This window comes from Lissotriton helveticus, chromosome 7 (genome assembly GCF_964261635.1).
Source record: "Lissotriton helveticus chromosome 7, aLisHel1.1, whole genome shotgun sequence".
Lineage (NCBI taxonomy): Eukaryota > Metazoa > Chordata > Amphibia > Caudata > Salamandridae > Lissotriton > Lissotriton helveticus.
In genome coordinates, this window is record NC_136068.1 from 1,292,059,063 (window position 1) to 1,292,074,020 (window position 14,958).

The 14,958-nt window shown below is 44.2% G+C and overlaps 1 long non-coding RNA gene across 1 annotated transcript in view; it reads right to left on the reverse strand.

The window, feature by feature from the left end:
* Positions 1-2,402: 2,402 nt before the first annotated feature.
* LOC144770214 (uncharacterized) overlaps positions 2,403-14,958 on the reverse strand; it is a 76,459-nt gene continuing 63,903 nt past the window's right edge. Inside the window, exons 2-3 of the long non-coding RNA XR_013598829.1 lie at positions 11,007-11,208; positions 2,403-5,182 (exon numbers count right to left, since the gene is read on the reverse strand). This is a non-coding gene — a long non-coding RNA (uncharacterized LOC144770214). The remainder of the gene's footprint in view (positions 5,183-11,006; positions 11,209-14,958) is intronic.

Sequence of the window (14,958 nt, forward strand, 5' to 3'; positions counted from 1 at the left end):
GGAGGTATATGAAATCTTAACACATCTCTTTTTAGTTTTGCAGATTTAATTTCAATAGCATTCCTGGCAGTCATCTTTTTTACTACTGCAATCCTATGTACTAAGTGTGCCATTTCGGAGTCACTTTTTGTGTTCTTTAAAAGTTCTAGTTCTTCTTGTAGCTTGGCGTTAAGCATCTGCATTTGTTGAATGGTTACTGTAATAGACACCAATTGTAGGGCCATTGATGAGTTATGCAGTAAAATATTCCATGTAGCAGAACATTCACAACTAGTTAGTTTAAAGGGTGGCTTAGACTTAACCGCCAACCCCATAGGATAGTGTAGCAGGGTTTCCGTTCTCCCACAGAACTGTGCATAGAGATTTGGAACCTCGGCGAATTAGGGTGACCCAAAACTCACCTCAGTACCCAAAATCCCCTTACCAGGATAGCTACAGTGTCTCATTGGTCATCACAAACTTCCAATGATTAGACAAACCAGAACATGAACTTACGATACCTCAGGTTACGTGGAACACATGAACACTCTTTCGTTATACAATCATTTCAAACCAGAATGTGGAGTAAATGAGGACACGTGCACATTTGAAATATTTATTTACTAATGCCATTTTCTCAAACGCAGTATCTTAGATAATACAAGGAAACATATTATCACAAGCAAAGTTATCAGCATAGTTACTAGTCCATAGAAAGCAAAAGGTGATAGCATGCTAAGATGCTTTAATGAATAAGGGTTAACAACACCTAATTCTCACCCTCCCTAACTAGCATATTATATTAATATCTAAGAAGGTCTCTTTGGGTTTTAGCAGGGCGGGCCCATACCTCAAGATTCTAGTATGAAGAGATCACATCAGCTTCCACCAGCTCTCTCTGCATGCGAACCGCATCAAGTGTGTATGTGTTCCTTAAGCAAAGCAATATAAAACGCGCCTAAAGCCAGAACTTGGCAGGAGCTGCACTTATGTTATGTCTATGAAGGTGCAGAGATCAGACTTCACAACAATTCTGTGTTGAGTTATCCTTGAAGCTTCAGCACTCTCTGTACAGACATAGTTTACTAAGCAAAGCTGATATCAGAGCAATAACATATTATTCTCATGTAAATCACAACGCTCTTGTAGGTTGAAAGCTAAATCAACAAGTAAGTGTCGTGTGCAGAAGCAGCAAAAGGAAAAATGGTGTTTAAACATTTAATAAGCCCATGCTAACTTAACACAATATATAGATAAGCAGTAACTATATGACACCCCCCCATGATCCGAGCACGGATAAGATAAGATAAGATAAGTGCCTCTTCATGAAAACAGAGTTCAAGAACGATGAGCAATGTTATAATTTAAAAATTGAAGGGAAAAAAATTCCATGAACCAATTCAAAAAATTCAAAATGTCAATACTGTGTTCATCAGCACTCAAGTCAATAGGTCTGGGAGGTGAAAAAATGCAAAGAAAAAGGTGTCATGATCAGAAACCAAAAAAGTTTTTAGGGCAAGACCGAATATGCAAAATATGCAGCAACAGCCTCCAACATGAAATCACCGTCTTCATCCGAAAACAGTTCAGCCATCCAATTCAAAAGAGGGAAAGAACATACGTGCTCTTCTAGTACCGGAGCCTCTATCACCATCAGAGGACAACTCGGTGGGTTTTCAAGAAAGCTCTGTGCCAAGAAATCTTGCGCTGCTGCGAGTATGTTCCAAGGACCCATTAGTCCATGCATCAATGCCAAGGCCATAATCCTATCGCCAGAACAAATCAACTCGTGAGCCACGACGGGACACATCAGCTGATTAAAATCGACGTCAGGAGAAACCGACTTGCAGAGACACAAATCAATGGCCCAGTCAAAATCACAGCTCAGGCAATGAAATACAGGCTGGACACAGGTGAAATAGGAAAATCGAAACGATAATCCAAACGCCGTGCTTAAAGTCGTAAGCGGCAGAGTGCCATAATATTCAAGCATCCTGTTGCGAAACAGTGCCAGGAGGGGCTGCGCGGCTTCTTGCACATGAAGGGCATCCATATTTAATGAAGCAAAAAATCACCAGAACGCCTGCCGCTAGTGCCAGTAAAACTGGGAATCCACCAAACAAACTTGAAAAAATAGAATGGAAGAACGCAGGAATGACTCCAAACATGTTCTCAAATGAAGTCACGAGACCGCTGCTAACTATTTTAAAAAAGTGCGCCAGCCCCGTCGTCGAGGACGCGTTAAAGATTGAATGAACCAGTTCGCTGAAATGCAACGGTAAATCAGTATTTAAAAGGGCCTGAACCTCTGTACAGGTGTTAGCTATGTGAAGCACGAATGTTTCTCGAGCCGAACTCAAGGCCACTTCTTTTTGGGACAATAGAGCTCTTATTCTGCTCATGCCATTGAACTCCGCTTTCAAGGTTGGGATGCGCGCCAGATGGAAACATCCCCGTTCCCATGCGTGGGTGGGTATAGCACATTTTTGCAGCAAACTACACGTTCAGTTACTGTTATCACATAAGCAACACCTTTAATTAACCCGCAACAATCTTCATTATTTAAAAGTAAATAACTTCCGTTCCCCAGTAAGGTAAAAGTTGGGATGATTGCTGGAACTGGAGTCCCTTTTAAAACACAGGCTAAGTTTGGCCGGTCCTGGTTACAAGAACCGTGCAATTGTATGTGCCTACACATTAATGAGTGATCTGGTGTTTCTGTACACTCCTCCCCATTCAGATAAACCTCCTGTCCGTCTTTCAAACATCTATAAGTAAAAGGAAGGGACCAGACTTCATGGAGAAACGCACTACCTAACGGTTCATATCGACCTATGGCAACATATCGCATACAATTCGTAAATTTATACAAAGCAAAAGGTAATGTTATCAAACAGTGGATAAGCCACGCTGCAGCGGTGGCCTCTGCCACAGAAAAAGGCAAGGACTCTAATCGCTCAATATGTAACATTGAAAAGGAAGCATCTCGCATGGAAAGCAGGCGCTGCTTGTCAGTTACATTAAAGGGGGCAGAGAGGAGACATTCATGTAGGTCCATGGCACCTTGCCAGACTTAAGTGTTTGTAGGGTCCACGCAAATTGCATGATAGAACGCAATTGATTCTGACCATGGTACAATACAGACACTTCATCCTGCACAATATCCACTACAGAAGACACAATATTATCTAACGTGTAAATGCGGGAAGAAAGCATGTTAATACTATTGTCCACCACAGCAAGCACTTTTTCCAGATTGGCTTGATCTATAGCTCTAAGGCGTGTCGCCGCCTCAATCTGTGATGTCTTCCAGATTTCATTGTAAATAGTATATATCCACCTTTTTGATCTACCACTAGCCGGGCCTTTTATGAAATCATTTAAATCTACATCATCATTCAGATTTGCAAGATGTAATTTAACCGCAGACAATTTAGAATGTTTCAGCCAATTTTGACATAATTTGCCCACTGAGTAAGTTGTGACAGAATGTTCAGTTTCAAAACGGGGATCAGGTCTGACCTGTTTAAAGCCATCAGATAAACCCAGAAAACGGTGCTGGCATGAATCAGCACTTCTGTGCCACATCAGCCAACCCTTTGGATCCATACTGGATATGTTAAAGGATGAATTCAGCAATAGGGTCTGCAAGTCCCTAATCGAAAACTGAGTATAATTACTCCAGCCAGAATATTCTTCTAACTCAGGGATGGTTGGAGTATTCAATTTTTTAGAAGTAGCCAATCCAAAGCATATTGTCTGTGAAATAGAGGAATTCAAAAACAACATTTGATTCGGGATGAGACAAGCACGGTGCAAAGCCTCAGTGCCTTGTACCTGCCAGCTTTTAGAACCCCAAACAGATTTTAGGTCAATAGTTTCCTTCCATAATTCATAGCCGCCAACAGCCAGTTGATCAAGAAAGGACTTCGAGTACAATAATTTGGTATCGGTAAGTCTAACCTTGGACATAGGCTTCTGTGTCATTTTGAAATAAAAGGACTCGGGATTAGACTGATTGAAGTCAGTAAAATAAGTGTACTTTTTCAAAAAAGTACTTGAACTGCCTTGTTTAGGAGCGGGGCAATGCTCCCATTGCGTATAATTTACAGTATTCCTTCTGGAAGTAGTTTTATGTAAGAAGTGATTGCCAAAATGTTGAAAGCAAAACAAATCACCATAATTAGCAGATTCTAAGTACAAATCTTCCGCATCAAAGGCAGCATAGTATTTCAAATCAGAAAACAAAGACTCTACGGCCTGAACATCCCAATCATCAGAACGTATGTTTTGTTTCACTACATCCCCCATGTTAACTATAAGCACATTAGGGACATTAACAACCTCAGTAGGGCCATGAATTTGAAATCTAACGGCATCCCACACTATCCCATCAAGGACAGGCCAAGCAGTGATGTTAACAAATGTCAAGTCTCTTTTCAGTCTGTGTGCAGAATGCGATGAGGAAAGGGTGGCCAAAGTTCCATTGAGATGTCGAATGCATGTTCTTTCCTCGACATAGTGTCCATTTACAATCCGGAAAAAATAAAACACCAACCCAATTGACATAAAAAGGTAAATTGAAAAAAGCACCAGCCAAATATATGTCCAAGGGGGAATCAAAAAATGTTTTTTAAATAAGCTGGCATAAACTGCAAAACGTGAGGGTTTCTTCGAGGCATTGGAAACAGTGTCAAATGAAAATCTGGATTCTGTGGCCAAACGTGTCTGCAGGTCAGGCATGGATAAGTCAGTGGGGTAAGTGTAGTCTATTTCATCACGGTCAGTACCAGGCAAAGTACTTAATAAAGGACTGGAAATTGCAGGCAATTCGATGGCCACTTCAGTTTCAGGAGTAGAAGCAATGGCCAAAACAGAATTTCTCACAATGGAAGGACAGGAGACTGCCGGTGTCATGCTAAGAAGAATCGGCCATTCTGTGTATCTTGACATTGTCAATTGAGATAAACCTGTTTTCCTTACGACCAGGAAGTGGTGGTAAAATGATTGTTCTTGTGCCCTTCACTCCAAGGACCGGAACCGGAGCTCGATAGGAAGGACCAAATTCTTTCTTGTTATCGATCTTCTCTCGAACCAGTTCTCCAACTTGGGGTAGCCAGCCGACTACCGGGATCTGCAACGCAACATCCGATGTGGAGGGCAAATGTTCCTTTGCAAGACTGTCTCTGGTCTTTTGTAGATCCTGTAAAACATTGTAATGTTCATATACGTCAAAGGTTGTGGCGCAAGCCACGCAGTCTAGACCGTCAAGGTCAGGGACGAACATCTTGATGCCAAAAAAGCATTTCGTATGGGGTCCGCCCACCCAGAGACCTTCTAGGGAGATTATTAAGAGCACGCTGCACGCCATTGAGGTGGGCCAGCCAGTTTCTGCCAGTGCCTATAACTCGAGCTGTCAAAGATTGCTTTAAATCACGGTTCATTCGCTCCACTACACTATTACCCTCAGATCTGTAGGGAGACGAAAACTTGACTTGGACCCCCATCGAAGTCATGGCATCCTTATACGCCTTAGAGGCGAAAGCCGGACCCTGATCCGAATGGAAGGTACCACAGGCAAAAATCCCTACAAAGATACGCAAATCTCTAATGACAGTCCGTGAATCAGCGCTGCGATGGGGCCATACCCACACAAAGCATGTGTGCATGAATCAACTGCTACTAAGATCTACTTATACACAGTATCAGAGGAAAAAGGACCGCAGTGATCTAAATAAACACAACCTAGCGGTTTATTAGAAATGTACAACTGTGTCTGTGGCGGACGCGCAGCAGTCGAAGGTTCAATCTGCTGGCAAATGTCACATTGAAGGACATAATCTCGCGTCTGTTTGTACAGTCCCCGCCACCAGAAAACGTTATTGTAATTGAGCTACAGTGGCCGAGACGCCCGCATGCGCAGACGCCACACCTTCATGCGCCGCTGTAATCAAGCTTGCCCTGCGATCCGAGTTGGGAATCAAACGTTCACCAACTTCAGGTATTTTCACAAAAGGAACCTTTTCGGGACTTAAGTGGTATGTGTACTTCGAAGGGAACCCCGTAGGATGTTTACCTCCCTTCTCAGTGGCAGCAACAGCCGCCAAGATCTCATAATCAATCTTACTTTTGGACCGTGTAACTGCTGCAACTAAATATGTAGACACCGCTGATTTCGCTGCTTCATCCGCAAGCGAGTTACCGACAGCGTGGACTCCCACACGCTGATGGCCGAGAGTATGAATCACAAAAACGAGTGGCAACGTAGCCTTAAGCTCAGCCACTCTAACCCAGATCATCTTGTGTTTTATTGTGCTACCCTTGGAATCACGAAATCATTCTGGATCCAAAAGAACAAGTTCTCATTGTAAGACTGGACACAGTAGTAAGAATCACTCACAATAAGAGTAGTCACACTAGGATCAGCGTACTCCAACGCTAGTAAAAGAGCACGAAGCTCTGCCAATTGTGCGGTGCAGTCCCCTAGAGTCTGCGTGTGCACTACTCTGGACTTGAACTCATTGTTCACCATGGCACCTGCGGAAACGTAGGCGTGTTTAGAGCCATGCGCAACCTGCGCCGAACCATCAGTGTAAATGATGCAATGGAAGTCCTCCAAAGGTCGCATAGCCAGAGGAGCAGGATGAACGAATTCATACTGCAAGTACTCTTGCGACCGTAATGAGGCGTCAAAAATAAACGTGACATCCGTGCACGTCAAGGAAGCAGCCCATTGAATCCACCGAGGGTGCAAAGCTTTAGAATTCGGTACACTGGCTTTCGTAACTGCCTCCAAATGAGGACAGGGTGTAACAACCAACATGCGCTTTCCCTGTGACAGAGCACGTTCCTTAAGAATCGCTTTCTGCACAGCCGTCAAAACTTTCTCCACAGTGGAAAACCGCATTTCAGCCGAAGTGTACAAGTGTGACTTGTAAGCAATAGGTACTGTGTCTCCTTCATTAAAAGTGAGGTACGTGAAACCCACTGTCCCAGGAATAATTCTTATCACCAGGTTAGTGTGGTTATCACGAGTCAGTAAAAATTTTGAAGCGAGCAGATCAGCCTGCAAGGATTGCAAGATGGCTGAGTGCTCAGGCAGCCAGCTTGATTTGGAAAAAGTTGGTTGTATCAAAGCATACAAAGGCTTGATACGCTGGGCATATTCCGGAATGTATGTTCTCCCGAAATTTAGGAAACCCAGTAAAGACTGTAATTTTTTCCGTGTTGTAGGAGCGCACAACTGTGCGCATTTCTCCAAGAAGTGAGGAGCCAAACCTCTACCTTCATTATTGAGCTCATAGCCCAGAAACAACACTGTGTACTCCGCAATGTGCGATTTTGCAAAGTTAAATTTGTAACCCATGTCTGCAAAGGTACAAATTATCGAATTTAACCGACACAGATGCTCCCAAATTTCGTCGTCTGTGAGATATATGTCATCCACATACGAGCAAGTATCTGGGTCGATCCTCTCTAAAAGAGAGACTATGCGGGCGGTAAAAATACCAGGACTATTCTTATAGCCCATTGGGAGACACCGAAATTGTTTTTGAACTCCAGCGCTTGTAAAACTGGTCCATTGGGAGCTAAAGCTATCCAATCTGTGGGCATAGAAACCGTTGGAAATGTCAAGCGTGGTTTTAAAACGCTTACGCACTAGACTATCCACTAGGGCAGAGCCGTGAGTATTCTGTACTGCACAGTTACGGCAATGCGAGTTTAAATGCCGGTAATCCAATACCAAACGATATGACTTGTCAGGCTTGGTTACAGTAAAAAGTGGGTCATTCATTGGTGACACACATGTTTCAATAACTCCCTGACATTCCAATTGTTCAAGGATTGCCGCGACGGAAGCTTTGGCTTCACGCCGTATGGGATATTGAGGTTGAGGCTGCGGCTGAGACCGTAAAGGAATCTCGTGGCATGGGGACAATTGATCCCAACCATATTGGTTGCGGTACAGAGCCGGTGCTAGAGCCCTAGCCCACTCTTCTGCAAAGACAGTGTTTGTGAAACTTGGGAGGATTACCTCCTCCCCTCTCGGAGCAGCGAGCACAAAAGGTGGGGGCCAGTCAGCCTCCGAAAGCAAAATGTCATACGTAGACGAAAGATTTTCCCAAAATACCCCTTTGATGGTACGTTGTATGTCACCTTCTATTAACAGGACAATTTCATAAAGTCTATCAGGGGGAGCAACTCTTGTATCGGCTGTTTCTATCACAACATAAATATCAGTCGCTGTCACCTTCAGTAGTGGACGCAGGGCCTCTCTCACAATGGTAATCTCCGCCGCGCTGTCCAGCAAAGTCAGAGCCCATGTCAGATTCCGAAGCCGCGTTCTCACTATCTGTGGCATATCGATGCGCTGTTAAAGCCGCGACTTTCTTTTTGGCAAACTGCGGTCTCTTCGGCGTTGAGCCGTCCTGCTGTCCTGTGACGTCTGTCTGGCGGGGCTGGTCACGTCCTTGCTGACCACCCCGACCCCTTCCGCCTCCTCCACCACCGGTCTTCGGGGCCAATGAGTCCTGAAAGGAACGAGGAGAGCGTTGATCAGAAACCTGAAATCGATCAGGTGATTTAATCGTCGCGCGATCGCGCAAGTCATAAACACGTTCTGTTTGCGCAGGCATCTGAGACGCAGGATGAGACTCTTGTTTTTGCTGCTGTTGCTGTTGCTTACCCTGTTTCTGTTTCTTAGGCCAATTTTGTTTTTTGGACTGGGGCTGAACTTCCGTTTGTGAAGTCTGCCCTTGGGGTTGCTTTTTCCCCTTTACAGAAAAAGGCTTCAGACCCTTGCTATTCGACCCACCTTTCTATAAGCAGCCACAATAATCCTCACCAACTGCCTGGGTTTATCGGCATCGGGAATCGCCTCCAAAGCATTAGCAACTTGAAAGTTCACTGCATCCCCCTTGACATTAGCAAGAATGAGATCGCAAACTATATCAAAGGAGCCACACAGGCGCATACCCAATTCAACCGCTGCCTCCGGTCCGTGATCATCTTGAACACGTTTAACGATATCAGGCAGGACAGCCATAAACGGAGTGCCGTAACACCTCGCATAGACCGCCGCAAATGTTTTTCCCCAGGTCTCACAGTCAACGAGTTCGGGGGCCAAATCCTTCGGTAAACTAATCGTTAAGATTCTATGTTTATCTCCAGGAGTTGTATTAGGAAACACTGCATCCAGCTGGTCAAATTTCTCCGCAAGCCAGAAAGGAAAATCATCCTTTTCCTGGGGACGCTTACCCATCACTGCATTGACCATCACAGGACTGAGCTTCAAACCGCCCTGTCCTGCTGGAAGAGCCGGACCCCCCGGGGGCCCACCCGGGAGATGACGACCTATGTATTGCACTAATGCACGAATCACGGCAATAGAAACTACATGTAGTCTACGAACCTCCGCTAAGGTACAATTGCCGTGTTGTGGATGTGGAGTAAATCCAGCCAAAACAGGCCAATTTGCGCCCGGAATGGAGAAAGGACCTAACCTCGGAGCGGTCAAAGAATGGGGTAGGGCGCCACCAAACCAAACGCGATGCTGCCAATGATCAATAGGTACTTCCAGTGCCCGGTACGGAGTATATTCATTCGGCACAGGTGAGGGAGTGTAATTGTGGAACACACCAGAGTTAGCGTCCACAGCCGGAAATGTCACCCACAAATAAAATAGTTCGTATGGGTAAGCTGCTTCCGCACTCACCACCAAAATCACAGCCAAGCCATCAACGGGTACATTGTAAATTTGCAAATGATTGCGCACCGCTATGCGACTATGCTGCGGAATGTCCACAGGCTGGGCCATGACTGCACAGGATTTTTAGAAAAACAAAGGAAACTTTGTATCACAACTGGGTAGTAATTCAAGGAAACCGTTTTAGAGAGATTCAAGTTTGAAAAGACCTATTTCAAAAATAGGTAGGTTTTTCCGACACCACCGTTTACCGGAAACGACAGTGAAGGGGTTAAGGTTTGAATGATATACTACTTGAGTGTCATGATATAAGACCACCAACGTATGGGCGCCATGTAGCAGGGTTTCCGTTCTCCCACAGAACTGTGCATACAGATTTGGAACCTCGGCGAATTAGGGTGACCCAAAACTCACCTCAGTACCCAAAATCCCCTTACCAGGCTAGCTACAGTGTCTCATTGGTCATCACAAACTTCCAATGATTAGACAAACCAGAACATGAACTTACGATACCTCAGGTTACGTGGAACACATGAACACTCTTTCGTTATACAATCATTTCAAACCAGAACGTGGAGTAAATGAGGACACGTGCACATTTGAAATATTTATTTACTAATGCCGTTTTCTCAAACGCAGTATCTTAGATAATACAAGGAAACATATTATCACAAGCAAAGTTATCAGCATAGTTACTAGTCCATAGAAAGCAAAAGGTGATAGCATGCTAAGATGCTTTAATGAATAAGGGTTAACAACACCTAATTCTCACCCTCCCTAACTAGCATATTATATTAATATCTAAGAAGGTCTCTTTGGGTTTTAGCAGGGCGGGCCCATACCTCAAGATCCTAGTATGAAGAGATCACATCAGCTTCCACCAGCTCTCTCTGTATGCGAACCGCATCAAGTGTGTATGTGTTCCTTAAGCAAAGCAAAATAAAACGCGCCTAAAGCCAAAACTTGGCAGGAGCTGCACTTATGTTATGTCTATGAAGGTGCGGAGATCAGACTTCACAACAATTCTGTGTTGAGTTATCCTTGAAGCTTCAGCACTCTCTGTACAGACATAGTTTACTAAGCAAAGCTGATATCAGAGCAATAACATATTATTCTCATGTAAATCACAAAGCTCTTGTAGGTTGAAAGCTAAATCAACAAGTAAGTGTCGTGTGCAGAAGCAGCAAAAGGAAAATGGCGTTTAAACATTTAATAAGCCCACGCTAACTTAACACAATATATAGATAAGCAGTAACTATATGACAATAGATGTTAAGTTTTTTATAGATTTGTAAATATGCTATTGTAAATTGGCACTTACTGATTTTCTCCTGGATGAACAACACATATCTAGGATGTAGATTCGTTCTTGACATGGTGGTTGCTGCTGGCTTGAGTGTCGGATCCAGGAAGGATACAGGTTTGTAATCCCAAAAATAGTATACTTGAAGATGCCTTATATGGCAGCATCTTACATGTTGCTCAACATGCATTATTTATGTGATTCAGTGCCAACGACAAAGCTGTAAAAAACAATATGTAGGCCAAACAGTTAACGACCTCCGTACAGGATTCAGGAACCACAAATCTGCAATAATTATTAAGAAAATTGACCAGCCTGTAGCCAATCATTTTAACCTTGTGGATCATTTACTATCAGATTTGAAGAATTTCCCTGTGGACGTCTCAAAGGAAGAACTACTGGACTCCAGAGAAAACTTCTCGATGTACCATTTAAAATCACTGCATCCAGATGGACTAGACATTACTAACAAAACAACCTGATTACTGCATATCTCAAGAGCTCTCAGGACTGCATTGATTCCACATTCCAAATGGAATCTTCACTCATGATGCTTTTTGAAAATTCAGCTGTGTCATCTGTGCAGCCACTGAGCAAACCATCTTCTACTACCTGCGGAAGGCGGAAGCTGGAACGTTGTAGTGGAATTATATTTTTGTTATTTGGTGAATCTATCTGTTTGAGTCACTTCTTTCTTGGATATATTATATTTTCAGGTTTCGGTGTTTTGCCTACCAGGCTTCCAGATCGCTGATGGTGCACGTTGGCAGTGCTTCACCGTGCACTACAACTACAATCACTTAGTCGGATTGCTCATTTCAACAAAAACACAGCACTCAAATGCTGTATATAATCCTCTTCTTTTATTTGCTCACAAGAGCTGAAGACGCGTTTCGGTGTCTGAACACCTTGGTTACGACTCTGATCGCATTGCGTGACTGGTCATTTAAAAAAATCCTGTGCTCCGCTTTTGGCATTGACATAGACATAGGACTGACAAATTCAAGTTAAACAACAGCTTCATCTTGTAGTGTATAATTGTACAATACATTACTTCTGTATTTTGTTCAACATTCCCTGAATTTCATTTACAGTAGACATTCTGACAGTTGTTTTTATAGCTTTGTGAAAATACATATTTGTTAATCTCATTGTCGTCTTTAAGCGCTTGATCATTAAAGTTTTTTATTAAATAAGGACTGTTCCACCCAAGTATATGTATATATATATATACTTTATACCTACTGGCAGTCACCAGTAGGTAGTTATAGTTAGGATGCAGTTTCTATAGGAAGAGCGTTTTTTCATTTGCCAATAATTTTGGCGTCGTTTGACGAATCCGCTAGAAATTTTGAAAACTAGTTCGAAGGCTAATTCAGCTGCTTTCTTGACAGTTTTAGGGTGATCCGTCAAGCAGGGGCAAAGAAAAAGGAGGGTCCCAAAACGTGATTTCCCCATATTAATTTCTATAGGAAATTTTAGACACTGCAACAAGCCGAACTGCTGAACGGAATTATACCAAATTTGGCAGAAAGGTAGCTGTTGGTCCAGTAAATGGCCATTTTGCAAATTGGTGTCAATCTGTCAGTAGAGGCAGAGTAATTTAAAGAAATTTCAAATTGTATATATAAGGACGTGGAGGATCCACAACCCCTTCCAGTCTTGTGCTGAGATCTGATTGGCTGCCAACACTTCAAAGCAGGAACTGTTGACAGTCATCTCGGGACTCTGCTTGAGCTGAGTCCAAGAAAAATATTAATTTTTTTAAAGAAAAGGGGGCAGAATAGAAATACCCTGACTCTCTAGGCCTCTTGGGAAGTCTCACAGGGACCCCATAGGGCCCCAAAAATATTTTTTTTAAAAATACATTCAGCGGAGTCTACAGATCCCACAAAACATTTTTTTAACAGACTCCTGTGCTTCCTTAATAATCAGACCCTGGGTGGGTGAGGTCCCAGGGACATTTGAATAAAAAAGGAGTGGGTTGCATGGGCTCCCCTCTCCTGGGACTTATGAATGCCCTGGGGACCACCACCTCCCTACAAAAAAATTCAATAAAGGAAGGGGGCCACGAGTACTCCATCCCGGAGCCAAAGATGGCCCTGGAGACTGCCACACCCCAAGGCCAGCTCCTGCTATGTCCCTGGGTGCCCATAGCTTTACCGCTCCCTCCAAGCCATAGCAAACACTATGCTTCTAGCTCACTTGCTGAAAGCGGAGCAGAATTGCTTTCACAGGGAGGGAGCTGCATGTTCAGCAATGCCAACTCCAGCAGGGACCGTGGGGGCCTTGAGGCTCCTCCCGCGGGCCCCAACGATTGGAGTGGGTGCTCTGGGTGGGACCAGGGCACCCACAATAGAGGTTGGGGATGGGGTCCCTTGGGCCAAAATTGGCCTGGGGGGGGGGGGGGGCACATGCTTATTGTTTTTTAAAAATAAATAAATAAAAAGGCTGGGCAGCGGGGATGGGATCCCCGGGGCTGAAAAGTCTCATGAGAGGGGCCGCTCAGCCCCCCTCCCTTTAATTAAAAAAAAATCTTCAAAAAAGGCCTCGCCCTAGGGATGGGGTCCTCGGGGTCCAAATCGGCCCAGGGAAGGGTAGCCACGCAGCCCCCCTCCCCTAATTTAAAAATAAAAGCCATAAGGCAAGTCACTGGAGGCCCGCCCTCGTTCACCACCACTCTGTAAACTCGCCTCCTGGCACACTACTAGTTGGCGGATGAAGTCCCCTTGACCCCAGAGAGTCCTTGGGGGGCGACTATCCCTCCTGTTACCTCCAGTAAGTCCCACGCAGTGGGATTGCTGAAGGTTGTTGGAGGCCATGTCCCCTTTCTCCACCACTCTAGAAACTCACCTCATTGAGCACTACTAGTTGAGGGTTGGAGTCCCCTTGGCTCTTGAGGGTCCTTGAGGGCCAACTACCCCTCCTGTTACCTCCAGCCAGTTGTACACAGTGGGATTGCTGGGAGGTCTTCAGAGGCCACACCCCCTTTCCCCCCAGTGTGCAAACGTGCCTCCTGGCACACCACTGGTTGGGGCATAAAGTCCCCTTGACTCCAGAGTGTCCTTGGGGGCCAACTACACCTCCTGATACCTCCAGTAAGACCCACACAGCTGGATTTCTTAGAGGATGTTGCAAATGTGATTACTACTTTGAACAACACAGAACTTCACTGAAATAAACAAAGGTTACAGGGACAATATAGGTAGGAATTAGCATTTAAAAAACCTTGGAAATTCACAAGAAAAGCCAAAGGGTACATTGACGTTGTACTTAGGCTGACATTTCACTTGTACAAAACCAGAGAAATTCAGCAGTTAAAATTAGCTTAACTAACTATAACTCGTGCCCCGCAATGCACTGCTTATGACATCACATATTACATCACTCATGACATGGTCAGGGACAACACTGATGACATCACTGAGGACTTCATCCACAAAATCTCTAACGCACACTCTCACACCCCCATATAACCTTTCATACACCCACTCCAACTTCCACACTACCATTCTCAAAACCATTGACACACCCATACCAGGATTTACACACCCACTCACTGATTCATAGGTCTACAAACACATCCACTCAGTCACCCATACAGCCACTCATACACCAACTCACTCACTAATACAGCCACTGATATAGACACTCATACACCCAAACAGCCTCTCACACACTGTCAGTCACTCATAGAGCTAATCACACACCTACTCACTCATCTAGAGAGTCAATCACACAACCATTTACTCACTATTACAGTTATACACACACCCACTCACATTTATATAGATACAAACACATGCTCATAAACCTATCACCATCACTGACACAAGCAAACACTCACCCACAATCCCTCACTCACACATATAGTCACTCATATACTCCAACCCTCACCTATACTGCCTTTCACATATAAAGATACTCACCCATATACCACTAATACATCCATTCACTCACCGGCACAGCC